This window comes from Pinus tabuliformis, chromosome 6 (genome assembly GCF_031772625.1).
Source record: "Pinus tabuliformis cultivar Carrire ecotype Pingquan chromosome 6, CPIR1, whole genome shotgun sequence".
NCBI classification, from domain to species: domain Eukaryota; kingdom Viridiplantae; phylum Streptophyta; class Pinopsida; order Pinales; family Pinaceae; genus Pinus; species Pinus tabuliformis.
Window position 1 is genome coordinate 982,873,297 of NC_142292.1, and position 15,913 is coordinate 982,889,209.

The 15,913-nt window shown below is 37.2% G+C and overlaps 2 pseudogenes; both read left to right on the top strand.

The window, feature by feature from the left end:
- Positions 1-764: 764 nt before the first annotated feature.
- Positions 765-6,532, top strand: LOC149262290 (sphingosine-1-phosphate lyase pseudogene; annotated as a pseudogene).
- Positions 6,533-6,743: 211 nt separating this feature from the next.
- On the top strand, positions 6,744-12,355 carry LOC149262291 (sphingosine-1-phosphate lyase-like; annotated as a pseudogene).
- The last annotated feature ends 3,558 nt before the right edge of the window (positions 12,356-15,913 follow it).

Below are 15,913 nucleotides of genomic sequence, written 5' to 3' on the forward strand. Positions count from 1 at the left end.
GTGAATGGCCACAGATTAAAGATCTATCATAAGCCACTCTCAAAAGAGGAATTTGTCAAAATCTTTCAAGATAGTTCTGCAATAAGGCTGGTGAAGAAGAATCCTTCTTCTCCACTAGCCTAGCCTTTGTTCTTTTCTGTTTAAAAATAATAATAATAATAATAATAATAATAACAATAATAATAATAATAATAATAATAATAATAATAATAATAATAATAATAATAATGTGTATAAGCCTGAAAACCAATCACTGATTAGCAGTCTTATACAGAAAATACAGGGCGAAAATCAGGAACTCCTGACGCCCTATATTTTCCAAAAAAAATCCTTTCTCATTGTATTCATAGTTTCATGACATTTCACTTCACTTCATTTCACCTCATTTCACTTCACTTCATTTCATCATCTCATTCTGCCAATAAAATTCCTTTTATGACTAGTTTTCATTCACTCAGTCATCATTTATCCATCTCCATTCAGTAATATGATCACTGTGTCAGTTTCCGCAGCCAAAAGCTAATTCCATAGCCATCACTATGTTTTTCAACACTGACAGTCAGATGTTAGTTAAATGATCATGAAAATAAAATGTAGGTATGGCGAAAGGAAGATATTCTGAAGATATAAAGCACCTAGAAGCATCATCAAGAAGCAGCCAATCAAAGGTCAATGGACTGAAGTGGTAAGTTCCAAGGTATGAGCAAAGTTCATTTCAAATAGTGTTTAGACACGGAGCTGCACAAGGAAGCAGTGCTGAAGGCATGACTAAAGCCCTGACTGGAGGAAGCTTATACAGTCACAAAATATTGAAGGCAAGCTTGCGACTCTGCAAGGGACACAACAAAAGCTTTAGGCTGACAGCGCAGGAGCAATGGAACAAGAAGAAAGTGGAATATGCGAAGCAGGCAGCATCTCAGTGCACGGCTGAGGTAGCAGTCATATGGGTCGAGCTAGATGGGCTTCACACAAAGATCTCTGCACCTACTGAGTGACTCGAGGGCGAGTTGCGATGTTTGTGTTGGGGGCTGGTTGGGGGGCTATTGGGAGCGGGATCCCCCAAGGGCAATTTTGGGGCTAAAAGCCCATGTTTGAGTTAAATTTTGTAATAAAATAGTAAAGTACCCGCATTTTGTGGTCGTGAAGCGCGAAGGTGTTATGTGTCATAAAGGGTAGTCCGCCCTTAGTTTTGTAAAGTAAAGTCGGTTGTGAGAGATATACCCATCGTCCGTGGACCATGGGATTGTATAAAAGGAGTTAAGCTCTAAGTAGTTTTAAGGAGATACAATGGCAGATCATGTAAGAGAGTCGTAACTATGAAGTAAGAAGTCTACATCTTGAGTTGTAGCGTAGGTAGAGGCTCTACAACTGAGTGCACAAAGGCCTAGGGTAAAGTCTACAGCTAAGTGCGCAGACCCCTACAGCTCTATGCGTAGGGTAGATAGAGTATGTAATCACTTGGAAGTTATCAATAAAGGGCATTATTCAACAATTTCTACGTCTTCGTTCTGTTGATGCATCTGGATATTTTATGTATGAATTTCCTTTATTCTGCTTATATAATGCATGAATGAATTCAATTACATTGAATAATTGAACACAATTACGATTATCTATTTACGTAGTGTTAACTATAATTATTTTATAAGATAAGCAAGTCACTTAGAGTAATTAGGGAATCTGAATAGCACACTATCATAGGAGCGCAAAAGTATCTGAGTAGTAGGTTAGGACTGTGTGAAGGTCGATCGTGTCCTTTCGCTTAGGTAATAAAGGCTAGCATAGAGGGTTTGTCTTACAATCCCTAGAGTGAAGAAACCTGTGCCAAGGGAGGGGTCGAGGGGATCAAACGACATCATAACCATCTCAGGGTGTAGAAACTTGGTTCCAGCATCCTCCCATACTATTTCGGGTGAGACTTCAGTCTGCGCTCTGCGGGCTGATGCCGAAAGGGCCAGTAGTTTAGGGATTTGTTTGGCTAATTAATGTTGAACCTAGGTTAGGCCCCCTCAAACCAACACACTACAACTTAAACACTTCACCATTGAAAATTTTTGAATGAAAAGAAATGGGCTTACCACATTGCATAAACACTGCGCCCATGGCATAGTCACATACATCAACCTAGAACTCAATTGATTTTTTTAAGTTTATAAGAGCAAGTATAAAGGTTGAACTGATATTTTGCCTTAAAGCATTAAATTCCTCTTGTTGTTTGCCTCCCCACTGGAATACCTTTTGCACAACTGCCAAAGAATGAAAATGAGCTACAATAGAAGAAAAAATAACAAAATATTTCCTCCAACATTGGGCTACTCTCAAAACACCTCCTATCCAAATGGCTACCTTGAGCATTGACCAATCCATAATCGCATCAATCTTGGAGAGGTATAACTTCAGCTGACCTTCTCCAATATCATGGCCCAAGTACATCCATGAAGTTTTATCCAGCAAATACTTTGACATCTTCAATAACCAATTTCCTTGACATAAGACATCAAGTATTTATTTCTCATACATGACATGTTCATAATGAAATTTTTTGAAAATGAAAATGTCATCCAAGTAGACTATCATGTCTAGAAATGACTTCAATACATCTTGTTTCATATGCATGAAATTAGTAGGAGCATGGAAAAGACCAAAAGTCATAACAAGCCATTCTGACAAACCTTGCTTGGTTTTGAGTGTCGTCTTCCATATGTCTCCTCCAACAAATCTACTTTGATGAAAACCACTTATTGAATCCCATTCAATGAAATTCTTACCATTCTTCTTGGGCATCAAAACGAGGGGTGCAACACATGGTAAAGGAGAAGGTCGAATGATCCTTTAATTAAAAAATCCTTGGATTTGTTTTGCTGTTTCTACACTTTCCCTTCTTAACATCATGTGCATGTCAATGTTAGGAAGAAGACACTTTTGCTGCAATGGTATTTCATGTCGGATTCTCCTCTTGGATGGAAATCCTTTTACTTTCTGAAACACCTCATCATCATGGTTAACTATATCAACCAAATATATTTTCAATTTTGAATTACAACCATCAAACACTTCATAATCAATATAAACATTGGGTTTTATCATAAGAAGCACTAAATGCTTAGTTAAATTCACTAGTCTTTTCATTTGCCTTGCATTAACTAATGAAAGATTTAGTTTCTTGCGATGAACTCTCACAATATACTCCACATCATCCTTGAACAAGTGGTACTTTTTTTCATGACGATAGAAGATTTCCTTTCTATCATAAAGGTAAGGACTACCCAAAAGAATTCCTGCTATATCAAGTGGTACAACAACTAATTCAAATTCGTCAACAAAGTTTGGTGTGATTTCAAACCGAAGAATACATTTTCTTGTAACCTGTAAGTCTGTGTCCTTGCATATCCAACCCAGTGGATATGGCTTGGGATGTAAAATGGTTTCAACATTAAGTTGTTTGACTAAGTCATCAAATATCAAGTTGGCTTGAGACCCACTATCAAATAGTGTGTTGATTTTTGTATGTTTTGAGATTACCCTCACATGAAATAATTTAATCCTTGTTTCTTTATTTGAAGTACTAGTGTGACAACTTGAATACTAGTGCTAGCAATGGATTCTTTTCCTTTTATACCCGTGGCTGTAATTTTAGTTTCATCACCTGAATCGGATCCCAAATCCTCTTGAATGACGACATCTGTCTTTTATTTTTCTTTGTTGTTGAATTTCTTTGGTTTCATTTCGGGATGAAGCTTCCGATAATGAGCTTCATCATGCCACTCTCTACAACAATTTTTACATATTGTTTTCTCTCCTTCCTTTTTAATGGAGACATTTTCCTTTCCCTTGAAACCCTTTTCTTTCTCTTTACCCTTAAATGGATTTTTACTACCTTCTTCTAGGGTGTTTTTCCCTCTTGCCTCAAGATGAGTGGTTTGCACACACACATCATCTAGATTATTGGGATTAAACATTAAGATAGTATGCCTAAGGTAATTGTGTAAACCCCCTATGTACTTTAGCAATGTGTCTCGTGATTGCAAATCTACACCTAACATGCATCAGACACCTTCCTCTTCCTAGTTTGACCCCCTTTGATGCAATTGAAATAAGACAATGAAACAAATTCAAATGAGAAAATATTTAGGTAAGTTACTAATCCTAAGTTGCAAAAGGTAAATAACAATAAACAAATCTATTTTACTTTTTCTGGAAAGTAAGCTAAATGCAAACCTAACCAAGCCTTGACTCAACCAAAATGGCCTCAAAGCATTCATAAGCTATAAATCTACTACCATGAATTTGAAGTGAATTTGGGCAAGAAATATCTTGAAAACAAATTGCTACAATATGCTATAAGATTGCTACTTCTTATAAATTTCCAAATTCCCAAGCAAATCAAATGAAAACGATATGGGTATTTTCTTATGATTAATTAGGATCTATTAGGACTCCATTCCAAGTGGAATCACTCAAAAATACCCTTGTTAACATGTGCTCAAAAATAGCAAAAAATTACTACTCAAAATATCAGAAATTAAGAATTAGTGAACTAGTTAACCTATCAAATGCCTAACCTAATCAAGTGAAAATGATATGGGGTGTTATCACTCAAGATTTTTTTTTTTTTAATTTTTCACATCAGTTCGGTTGTTTGTCAAAGGCACATAAATCCTTTCTATCAGTTTCGCAGCGCAGCTCGGTTTAGGTGATTTCGTAGCGGAAAACACTGAGTTTGCACTAACTGCGCTACGAAATGGGGAATTCGTGCTGATCCATAGCACATCTCACCCCAGCTGTCATATTTTCTGCAAGAATTTTACGGGAATAGCATGTGTAAGGTCTTACATGTCAGTCTTGACACGTGCAGGCTCTGTTGGCATCAAAGGGGCTTTTGCAAAGGACTATTTCGCGGAGTTACAGGTATTGTAACAAAGCCACTTGTAGGTGCCAGATCATCTGGTGTGGAGGGTTTTGTTCAAAGTGTTGGCAAAGGTATAATTGGAGTTCTTGATCTCCTGTCTAAAACTACAGAAGGTGCAAATGAAATAAGGATGAAAATCACTGCAACGATAACCTCTGAGGAACAACTACTTTGTTACAGGCTTCCTCGGGAAATTAATGGAGGCCATGCTCTTCGACCCACATCGAACGGGAGAAGGGAAAGGTTGTTGACAAGATGCAGTCTAGTGTTAAATCTGGACGAGAAAATTGGCAAATTGAGCTGCCAAGGGCTGGTCTTGGTATAGGAGTCATAGAAAGGTTGAAATTTGAGAAGTCAAAAGATGTGCGATGGCAAGGAAGATGCTCTGGTACAGTGTATATTGGTGGGAGTGAATCCGAAGGACATTTTTCACTGATAAATGAAGCATATTCCATGATTTCTCACACCAACCCGCCGCATTTGAGCGTTTTCCCAAGTATAGCACGATTTGAGAGTGAGGTGGTAGCAATGACAGCAAGCATGTTTGGTAGTAGAGAAAAAGCATCTGGAGGACAAGTTTGTGGTAATATGTCTTCGGGAGGCACATAAAGTATTATACTTGCAGTAAAGTCTTCACGGGATTATATGAAATTCAAGAAGGGAATTATGAAACCAGAAATGATAATTCCAGAATCTGCCCATTCTGCATATGATAAAGCGGCCCAATACCTTAAAATCAAGCTATGGCGTGTACCGGTAAATGAAGATTTCCAAGCAGATGTAAAAGCAATCCAGCGTTATTTGAACAAGAATACGGTTATGATTGTTGGCTCAGCACCGAGTTTTCCTCATGGTATCATTGATCCCATCGAAGAACTTGGAGACTTGGTCTTGCGCTGCGGTATTTTCTTTCACGTTGATCTCTGCCTTGGAGGTTTTGTGCTTCCTTTTGCTCGCAAATTAGGGTATCCAATTTCACCTTTTGATTTCACTGTTCAAGGAGTAACTTCAATATCAGTGGATACTCACAAGTATGGCCTAGGGCCAAAGGGCACAAGTGTTGTGCTGTATCGCAATCATGAAATCAGAAAGCAACAATTTGTGGCTGTAACGGAGTGGTCAGGAGGTCTTTATGTTTCACCAACTATTGCTGGAAGCAGACCTGGTGGTCTTATTGCTGGTGCCTGGGTAGCTATGATGAGTGTTAGGGAGGAAGGATATCTGGAGGCAGTGACAAAAGTAATGGAAGTATAAAAAACTTTTCAGGAAGGAATAAAGCAAATTCCAGAACTATTCGTTGTGGGAAGACCAGACATGACAGTCATTGCATTTGGATCAGATAAGCTCGATATTTTTAAAGTGAATGATGTTCTGTCAACACGAGGATGGCATCTAAATGCTTTACAAAGACCTAACAACATACACATATGTCTGACTCTTCAGCATACCCTTATAGCAGAAGATTGCTTGAAAGATCTGAAAGAAGCAGTTACAACTATGCAAGAAAATCCAAGTGCATTTGAAGATGGCATGGCTCCAATATATGGAGCTGCTGGAAAGATGCCAGACAGAGGGATGGTGCAGGATTTGCTAATTGAATATATGGAAAGTAAAGCATCTTAAGTTCTTTCCCCTCGACACCAAAACAAAAATCATCACATGACTTTGGAACCCTTCTTACAAGTTCCAAATATGAACTTTTGATTGGAATTTACCCGTAGGAGGGGAAAAAACCAAAGAGGAGGATGTATCTGATTTTGTGAATGTCACATTTGTTACAAGGTAGCCCAACTCTCCTCACTATGATGGAACAGACACTCAGATGAACATTCGCATGACAAAGCTTGATTTCTTCTGCAACAGATGTACTGTTGTTTCTTTGATTGACTTTGGCATGGAACTGAGTGAATTAATGGAAGTCATATCTGAGAAAGCATCTCCACAGCATGATATGGCAGGTATTACAGTGAGGATAGTCACTGGTGACAATATTAACACAGCTAAAGCAATTGCAGCGGAATGTGGCATTTTAACAGATGATGGTGTTGAAGCAGAAGATCATAAACCTTCTGAGGCAGTTATCTTTTGTTTACGGATAAAAACTCAAGACAATGAACTTCGTTTTAGCCTCTTATGTCAGGCAGCTATTGAAGCTCCAAAGATTATTAAGCTCTCAAGCAGTGAACACTTTAGTGGACCTCATGGGAAGGGTTTTATTTTCATTGTCAATGATTGGCATACATCTCTTCTTCCTTGTTACTTGAAGACAGTCAAATTTTAGGTTGAAGCTGTGTTTTTTAAATTACACAGCAGTTTCGTAGCGCGCTACGAAACTGCTGTAGCTGCATGTTTCAGTTGAGCCAATCAATTATGATTGACAAATCAGAAAATTTTTGAAGAAAATTCCTAAGGAACATAAGGGAGACCACATAAGACTATCCTAGCTATTCAGAGAATGACAAGTATGCCTTTTGGAAAAGGTGAAATATTTTGTTTTTTGCTAAAGCTTCGTTAAAGGTACTTTATGACCGAATTGTTAGGGTTCTGGTTAAGGTTACCGGAGATTTTGGTTTGTACACCTGTTCAGTCCACAAGGTTTCCAGCTCATTGGGGAATATGGTGATATTCGTTGTTTTTGAAGAATTAAAGAGCTGGGAACATGTTCTTTAAGTAGTGAAGAATGATGGGAGACAAGGACCATGAAAACAGGGCACTTATCTTGATTGATTAATGAGCCATCTACGCAGCCAGTATCCAAAGCCAGCTTGTTCAGTGTATTCTCCTCCAAGATATCTCGACCAAAACAGAAAGAAGACATGTGTCAAGTGTCAGGAAGGAATCATGCTACGAGGAGGACAGATTTTGAGTTTTGAATAAATTAGGACCCTTTGTAATTACAGTTCAGCAATTATGTAATTAATGAATTAGTTACACAGTAGATAGGGATAGTTAATAGCAGCCTTCGATGCTCCCCTCATGCTGGAGGAGGAAGCTCGAGGTGGTTAAGCATGTATTCCTATATATGGATCAGACTGGGATGTAATTGGGGTTGGATGTTTTTGGAAAAGACTGTTTTGGTTTATGTATAGCAGATTTCAGTAATGCAAATGACTGTTGTTTCTTCTCAGGATTCACAATAGATCTTATTGTTCAAATGTATGATGGTTTATTCTCTTTAATGTTCTTTTACAGTTTGGTTAATGCATAATCACTCAGAACTCATGAATCATGCTCTGACTTCCTGTATGCCTAGGCAAACTGTGTTTCATGTAAGTTATGTTTGAACATTAGATGTAAAGTGCCCTGATTTCTATGAAAGGATAGTGTTATTGTTTACTGAGATATTAGTGACTCCATAAGCCCAATGGGAAGCAATTTTGTCCAGCCAGTACATTTTTCATGTGTCTTGTAAGAGTTAGCCATCTTGTTCAATATCAATAACCTATGAGAGAGCCCTCTCAGACTAAGGAGGCTAAGCCTTAGTCAAAAGATTGGTCTGAAACAGTTACACAGAGTCTACCTGATCAGCAGCCCTTTAGTGCTTGATTTTGTGATAACATTTTGGTGCGTTTGCCGGGAGCCTGAAGATTATTCTTTCCCGAAATTATGAAGCTGAACTTCTGAAGGTACCAGGAACTCAGAAGGTTTTTGAGGCTGCAAAGCTACCTTGGCGACTCCATTGTTGAATAATTCAAAATTCATAGATTCATGGTGATTCCACTGGAGTTATGAAGGACCCAGATGCTACCATTCTTATCTCAAGGTATGCATGCATAGATTTTTCAGGAATTCATGGTTTCCCAAATCATTTTCCCAAGGATGCATATTTTCTAAGGAATGGTCCCAAATTTAATGGAGAAGATTTGAGTTTAACTCTGAAGCATATCTCAGATTTCTGTCATTTTGCTGAGCTTCTTAGAGTTAAACATGAGGATGTTTGCATTAGGTTATTTTATGATTCACTTCAAGGGAAATGCAAACAATGGATTGAAAGTTTTCCTATCAAATCCGTTAAGTCATTTCAAGACTTATGGCTTATGTTTTTGGAGGAATGGATAGATAGGTCAGAGGTGGTGGCAAACTCTCCTTCAGTTGATGGTCTCAAACAATGGAATGATGATCATATTAATGAAGAAATAGGTGAAAATTTTTCTTTGTCCTTGTCCTCGTATCTAAAGTCATTTGACTGTAAAGCAGAGGATAAGATGAGATTTTTGGTTGAAGTTGCTGAGGACATTGAAAAAGAAATTGAAGGTTTGGAAGGCCAAATTCAGGCATACAGTTTTCATAATCATGATCATTATTTTCAGAAGTTTTCTATGGCAGAACGCAAGGAGAGAATGCTGGTTCCTTTCTCTTTCACGATTGAGGAACTGAACACTGTTGTTGAAGATCAGTTTGCACAGCCGGAAAGTTACAGGAAAAATCAAGTTGATCATGTATTCTGGGATCCTATAGCTGACTACATGGAAGAGTTTTACTCTCCAGTGTTTCAGTTTTCCTATAAAGATCAGAGGCAATTTCAGTGGTAGTGGTCATCACAATTTCATTGTGGCTCTGAACTCCGATGCAGTCAATAAACTCAAATATCAGATAAAACAGAGGATTGGCTACATTGGAAATTTCATATTGATTGAGCAGAAAGAAGTTGAAATTGTTAGGGTAGGTAGGTAGGTAAATGCAAATAAGCTCAAGGTCAACTGAGCATTTTTCAGTAGAAGTAGTTTTCTTTCTCCTACAGTCATGCTTGTCAAGCAAATTTCTGTTTGTCATAAATGAATAAGGCACTGGATCTGCATGTTCTTAGTGTACTGCAGGAGCACACTATCCCAAGTGGAGCCACTGTTATCACTCAAGAATTTTTTTTTTTAAATTTTTCACATCAGTTCGGTTGTTTGTCAAAGGCACATAAATCCTTTCTATCAGTTTCGCAGCGCAGCTCAGTTTAGGTGATTTCGTAGCGGAAAACACTGAGTTTGCACTAACTGCGCTACGAAATGGGGAATTCGTGCTGATCCATAGCACATCTCACCCCAGCTGTCATATTTTCTGCAAGAATTTTACGGGAATAGCATGTGTAAGGTCTTACATGTCAGTCTTGACACGTGCAGGCTCTGTTGGCATCAAAGGGGCTTTTGCAAAGGACTATTTCGCGGAGTTACAGGTATTGTAACAAAGCCACTTGTAGGTGCCAGATCATCTGGTGTGGAGGGTTTTGTTCAAGGTGTTGGCAAAGGTATAATTGGAGTTCTTGATCTCCTGTCGAAAACTACAGAAGGTGCAAATGCAATAAGGATGAAAATCACTGCAACGATAACCTCTGAGGAACAACTACTTCGTTACAGGCTTCCTCGGGAAATTAATGGAGGCCATGCTCTCTGACCCACATCGAACGGGAGAAGGGAAAGGTTGTTGACAAGATGCAGTCTAGTGTTAAATCTGGACGAGAAAATTGGCAAACTGAGCTGCCAAGGGCTGGTCTTGGTATAGGAGTCATAGAAAGGTTGAAATTTGAGAAGTCAAAAGATGTGCGATGGCAAGGAAGATGCTCTGGTACAGTGTATATTGGTGGGAGTGAATCCGAAGGACATTTTTCACTGATAAATGAAGCATATTCCATGTTTTCTCACACCAACCCGCTGCATTTGAGCGTTTTCCCAAGTATAGCACGATTTGAGAGTGAGGTGGTAGCAATGACAGCAAGCATGTTTGGTAGTAGAGAAAAAGCATCTGGAGGACAAGTTTGTGGTAATATGTCTTCGGGAGGCACAGAAAGTATTATACTTGCAGTAAAGTCTTCACGGGATTATATGAAAGTCAAGAAGGGAATTATGAAACCAGAAATGATAATTCCAGAATCTGCCCATTCTGCATATGATAAAGCGGCCCAATACCTTAAAATCAAGCTATGGCGTGTACCGGTAAATGAAGATTTCCAAGCAGATGTAAAAGCAATCCAGCGTTATTTGAACAAGAATACGGTTATGATTGTTGGCTCAGCACCGGGTTTTCCTCATGGTATCATTGATCCCATCGAAGAACTTGGAGACTTGGTCTTGCGTTGCGGTATTTGCTTTCACGTTGATCTCTGCCTTGGAGGTTTTGTGCTTCCTTTTGCTCGCAAATTAGGGTATCCAATTTCACCTTTTGATTTCACTGTTCAAGGAGTAACTTCAATATCAGTGGATACTCACAAGTATGGCCTAGGGCCAAAGGGCACAAGTGTTGTGCTGTATCGCAATCATGAAATCAGAAAGCAACAATTTGTGGCTGTAACGGAGTGGTCAGGAGGTCTTTATGTTTCACCAACTATTGCTGGAAGCAGACCTGGTGGTCTTATTGCTGGTGCCTGGGTAGCTATGATGAGTGTTAGGGAGGAAGGATATCTGGAGGCAGTGAGAAAAGTAATGGAAGTATAAAAAACTTTTCAGGAAGGAATAAAGCAAATTCCAGAACTATTCATTGTGGGAAGACCAAACATGACAGTCATTGCATTTGGATCAGATAAGCTCGATATTTTTAAAGTGAATGATGTTCTGTCAACACGAGGATGGCATCTAAATGCTTTACAAAGACCTAACAGCATACACATATGTCTGACTCTTCAGCATACCCTTATAGCAGAAGATTGGTTGAAAGATCTGAAAGAAGCAGTTACAACTGTGCAAGAAAATCCAAGTGCATTTGAAGATGGCATGGCTCCAATATATGGCGCTGCTGGAAAGATGCCAGACAGAGGGATGGTGCAGGATTTGCTAATTGAATATATGGACAGTAAAGCATCTTAAGTTCTTTCCCCTCGACACCAAAACAAAATTCATCACATGACTTTGGAACCCTTCTTACAAGTTCCAAATATGAACTTTTGATTGGAATTTACCCGTAGGAGGGGAAAAAACCAAAGAGGAAGATGTATCTGATTTTGTGAATGTCACATTTGTTACAAGGTAGCCCAACTCTCCTCACTATGATGGAACAGACACTCAGATGAACATTCGCATGACAAAGCTTGATTTCTTCTGCAACAGATGTACTGTTGTTTCTTTGATTGACTTTGGCATGGAACTGAGTGAATTAATGGAAGTCATATCTGAGAAAGCATCTCCACAGCATGATATGGCAGGTATTACAGTGAGGATAGTCACTGGTGACAATATTAACACAGCTAAAGCAATTGCAGCGGAATGTGGCATTTTAACAGATGATGGTGTTGAAGCAGAAGATCATAAACCTTCTGAGGCAGTTATCTTTTGTTCAGGGATAAAAACTCAAGACAATGAACTTCGTTTTAGCCTCTTATGTCAGGCAGCTATTGAAGCTCCAAAGATTATTAAGCTCTCAAGCAGTGAACACTTTAGTGGACCTCATGGGAAGGGTTTTATTTTCATTGTCAATGATTGGCATCCATCTCTTCTTCCTTGTTACTTGAAGACAGTCAAATTTTAGGTTGAAGATGTGTTTTTTAAATTACACAGCAGTTTCGTAGCGCGCTACGAAACTGCTGTAGCTGCATGTTTCAGTTGAGCCAATCAATTATGATTGACAAATCAGAAAATTTTTGAAGAAAATGCCTAAGGAACATAAGGGAGACCACATAAGACTATCCTAGCTATTCAGAGAATGACAAGTATGCCTTTTGGAAAAGGTGAAATATTTTGTTTTTTGCTAAAGCTTCGTTAAAGGTACTTTATGACCGAATTGTTAGGGTTCTGGTTAAGGTTACCGGAGATTTTGGTTTGTACACCTGTTCAGTCCACAAGGTTTCCAGCTCATTGGGGAATATGGTGATATTCGTTGTTTTTGAAGAATTAAAGAGCTGGGAACATGTTCTTTAAGTAGTGAAGAATGATGGGAGACAAGGACCGTGAAAACATGGCACTTATCTTGATTGATTAATGAGCCATCTACGCAGCCAGTATCCAAAGCCAGCTTGTTCAGTGTATTCTCCTCCAAGATATCTCAACCAAAACAGAAAGAAGACATGTGTACAGAGTCAGGAAGGAATCATGCTACGAGGAGGACAGATTTTGAGTTTTGAATAAATTAGGACCCTTTGTAATTACAGTTCAGCAATTATGTAATTAATGAATTAGTTACACAGTAGATAGGGATAGTTAATAGTAGCCTTCGATGCTCCCCTCATGCTGGAGGAGGAAGCTCGAGGTGGTTAAGTATGTATTCCTATATATGGATCAGACTGGGATGTAATTGGGGTTGGATGTTTTTGGAGAAGACTGTTTTGGTTTATGTATAGCAGATTTCAGTAATGCAAATGACTGTTGTTTCTTCTCAGGATTCACAATAGATCTTGTTGTTCAAATGTATGATGGTTTATTCTCTTTAATGTTCTTTTACAGTTTGGTTAATGCATAATCACTCAGAACTCATGAATCATGCTCTGACTTCCTGTATGCCTAGGAAAACTGTGTTTCATGTAAGTTATGTTTGAACATTAGATGTAAAGTGCCCTGATTTCTATGAAAGGATAGTGTTATTGTTTACTGAGATATTAGTGACTCCATAAGCCCAATGGGAAGCAATTTTGTCCAGCCAATACATTTTTCATGTGTCTTGTAAGAGTTAGCCATCTTGTTCAATATCAATAACCTATGAGAGAGCCCTCTCAGACTAAGGAGGCTAAGCCTTAGTCAAAAGATTGGTCTGAAACAGTTACACAGAGTCTACCTGATCAGCAGCCCTTCAGTGCTTGATTTTGTGATAACATGGGGTAAATTTTTTTATTAACTTGAATTGTTTTATGATTCAATCCAAGTGGAATCAAATCAAAATAAGCTCATTAACACGTTCTAAAAATTAGTAGAACATTACTATTTTTCTACAAAAGACTTTCAACAATTCTAGATTTATGAACTAGTGATCCAATCCAAGTAGCTCAATGATGAATACAGCTTTTCAAATTTGTTCCAAGTATTCATCATGATTGTGAATCTTTAAATAACCTTCAAAACAACTCACTTCAATTACTTAAGCAATAAATCCTACAACAAAGGAAGCATGAATACTAAATGCAAAAATAAGAGATGCAAGTGAAAAAGACATCCAAAGAAAATAAAGAAATTATACAATAGGGCTCTGAGGCTCCTGAGATGGCTAAGAACAACGATAATCATAGTACTATGAGGTTTTCATTACTTAAATGTAATGTAAACCTTTTAACTTGGTGAAAATACAATAAAAATTATGTGAAAAAAAAAGAAAATTTGCTTTGTCTAAAAATTTACATTAAAAAAAAAAAAAAAACTTCGTGGTATTCACCCATGTTATGAGAACCCATGGTATTCATAGAGTATAACCTATTTAAAGGGGGGAATTAAACCATCCTAGATCCACCTTAACTCCAAATCTACCAAGGGACCAGAGGGATCAAATATGTTGAGATGCAAACCACTTTTCAGAGTAAAAAGAGATTTGATCCCTCTCCACCCTTGGTAGATCGGGAGTTAAAATGGATCTAGGTTGATTTTAGTCATTTAAATATTTCTTTTATATTAGTAGCTAAGTTTATTTAAATTGACAAAGTAACAAGATGAAAAAAACCATATTTTTGTATTAATTAAAAAGCACCAGAGTACATTGAATACTTGATATCACCTAATACAATCTCATTGCCACTCTCAATACCACTTTCAAACTATTTTACATCCATGCATTGTAAATTATCTATTAAAACAGTATGGTAAGGCTTCACACTAACTTTATCTATTAAACTAACAAACTTCACCACCAACTTTATCTTACTTAATATCTAAAGCACATACACATCTTTATTGTAAGGAAAAGAAATCTCTACCAAAAAATGAGGAAAAGAAATAAAGAGATGATATTACCCACTAGATATTTCTTATAAATATATAAATAAGAAATGACAATGTTAACAATAATCCAAGTAGATTACATATTTTGGCAATATGCACACTAAATGCTTTTAAAGCATTTTATACATAGTAACTAGAATGTTAGTTCTAGTATCCATATACATACCAATGTTCCCTTTAAATTTCATTTTTCATTTGCATTATATTTAAATGGAGATAAATAAGAGTTTCTTAAGGCTATAAATAAGCCTCAATGTTATGGCCAAAAGTCTTTTCGCCACTATATGTAAAGTGAAGAAACCCATCTTCATCCTTGTGCTCCTTATATACAGTAGACATTAAAGCAGCTGCATAGAAATAAATACACGATAAGAAATTGATAAGCTATAACATAGATAAGGATTAGATGACAAAATTCACATTTTCTGCTTTTTTAAATGTTCTTTCTACGTAAAAAGAGAGATAGCAATGAAGTTTAACTTAGAACCAAGTATTGACATAGAGTAATAGTGGAAAAGTTGTAACTATGATAAAATTGATTCGATTGAACTTACCAGTTGGTGGAAGCACATTGTTCACAAAAATAAATATTGCTTTCTCTTCAGTGAGCTTTATTTTCTTACGTATGATATATACAAATTGTCCCACAGTAAAATCTGAGGGAACCATATATCTGAAAATCCAAAATTATAATAACATTAATTTTTAAAAACGTGATCATACTCTTCAGGCATCCACAAAATATGGACAAATTATCTCCTTATGAAAACAATAGTTGTTTGAGTACAACATTGTTACTTAGAGTCATTCCATTGGCAAAGAAGCAAATTTTTTAAAGATGTATTCTAATAATTATCAAGTGAAAGAATCAAAGAACAATAAAGTATTTGATAAAAGAGTCTTACTTTTTTGGGTCAATATCTGGTATGTCACTTCTGTCTGCTTTTTCAACAATAATCTGCAATATTTTTTCATGGAGAATCAATAAGAGAGCACATTTTATAAAAATAAATGTTGAGAAAAGATTCACTCTTCATGAGAAGTTTTAATCAACAAAAAACAAAACTATTGAAATGAGATTTCGTTTTTGAAATAATATTATATAGCAAAATATTTAAAACATCTAACCATCCAAAAAATAACTTATTCTAGAATTGATTTGAGCTTA